Genomic DNA, 1843 nt, shown 5'->3' with positions numbered 1-1843 from the left:
TAAATAAATAAATAAATAAATAAATAAACAAACGTTATTGTGCTACTTAAAAAAAAAAAAAAGAAAGAAAAAACAGGGCTTGGATGGTTCTGGGTACAGATAGAATTGTTTCTCTTCTTTTGTTGTTTCTTTTGTGAGACAAAGGCTCACTCTGTTGCCCAGGCTGGAGTGCTATGGTGAGACCTCAGCTCACTGCAGCCTCTGCCTCCCAGACTCAAGCAATCCTCCCACCTCAGCCTCCCAAGCAGCTGGACCCACAGGCACGTGCCACTGTGCCCGGCTAATTTTTTGTATTTTCAGTAGAGACAGGGTTTCTCCGTGTTGCCCAGGCTGGTCTCAAACTCCTGGGCTCAAGTGGTCTGCCTGCCTTGGTCCCCAAAAAGTGATGGGACTACAGGCATGAGCGACCATTCCTGGACAGTTGTTTCTTCACTGGGTGTGGTTACACAGGTGTGTTGACTATGAAAATTCATTAAGCTGTACACTTACTATTTATCTACTCTTTTGTATAAATGTTACATACTTCCATTAAAAAATTACCCTTAATATAAAAACAGACAAAGAACAAAGACAAATGAATTGAGCTACATGTATCACATAAATAAATCTTTTTTTTTTTTTGAGACAGAGTTTCCCTTTGTCACCCAGGCTGAAGTGCTGTGGTGTGATCTTGGCTCGCTGCAACCTCCGCCTCCCGGGTTCAAGCGATCCTCCTGTTTCAGCCTCCCAAGTAGCTGGGACTACAGGCATGTGCCACCACACCTGGATAATTTTGGTATTTTTAATAGAGATGGGGTTTTGCCATGTTGGCCAGGCTGGTCTCTAATTCCCGACCTCAGGTGATCCACTCTCCTCGGCCTCCCAAAGTGCTGGGATTACAGGCGTGAGCCACTATGCCCAGCCCACATAAATAAATCTTAAAACATTTTAAGTAAGCAGCAAGTTATAAGATTTTGGCAGTATGATTCATAGAAATTTTTAAAGTGCTTAAGACTACATATTATTTAAACATACATACATAGGTAGTACAAATAAAAGATACACAGTGGACCAAGTGCTCATGCCTGTAATCCCACGAAGCGGGTGGTTCACCTGAGGCCAGGAGTGTGAGACCAGCCTGGCCAACATGGTGAAACCCCGTCTCTACTACAGATACAAAAATTAGCCGGGTATGGTGGCGGGTACCTGTAATCCCAGCTACTTGGGAGGCTGAGGCAGGAGAATAATTTGAATCTGGGAGGCAGAGGTTCACGTGAGCAGAGATTGCACCACTGCACTCCAGCCTGAGTGACAGAGTGAGACTTCGTCTCAAAAAAAAAAAAAAAAAAGAAGCAGAGGAGGGATAACACTGAATTCATAACAGAGATTTTCTTTCAGTGGGAGAGAAGGGACTGAGATATGCACAAAGGAAAAAGTTTCAGAAGTTTTTCTAGGCTGGGAGTGGTGACTCTTGTCTATAATCCCAGCATTTTGGGAGGCTGAGGTAGGAGGATCCCTTCAGGTCAGGAATTTGACTCCAGCCTGGACAACATAGTGACACCCCATCTCTACAAAAAATTTAAAAATTGTCCGGGCGCAGTGGCTCACACCTGTAATCTCAGCACTTTGGGAGGCTGAGGCAGGCGGATCAGGAGGTCAGGAGATCAAGACCATAATGGCTAACATGGTGAAACCCCATCTCTACTAAAAATACAAAAAATTAGCCGGGTGTGGTGGTGGGTGCCTGTAATCCCAGCTACTGAGGAGGCTGAGGCAGGAGAATGGCATGAACCCCGGAGGCGGAGGTTGCAGTGAGCTGAGATCGCGCCACTGCACTCCAGCCTGGGCGACAGAGCGAGACTCC

The sequence above is a fragment of the Mandrillus leucophaeus genome, unplaced genomic scaffold (assembly GCF_000951045.1).
Source record: "Mandrillus leucophaeus isolate KB7577 unplaced genomic scaffold, Mleu.le_1.0 Scaffold290, whole genome shotgun sequence".
NCBI lineage: Eukaryota > Metazoa > Chordata > Mammalia > Primates > Cercopithecidae > Mandrillus > Mandrillus leucophaeus.
Note: the sequence above shows the minus strand (reverse complement) of the source record.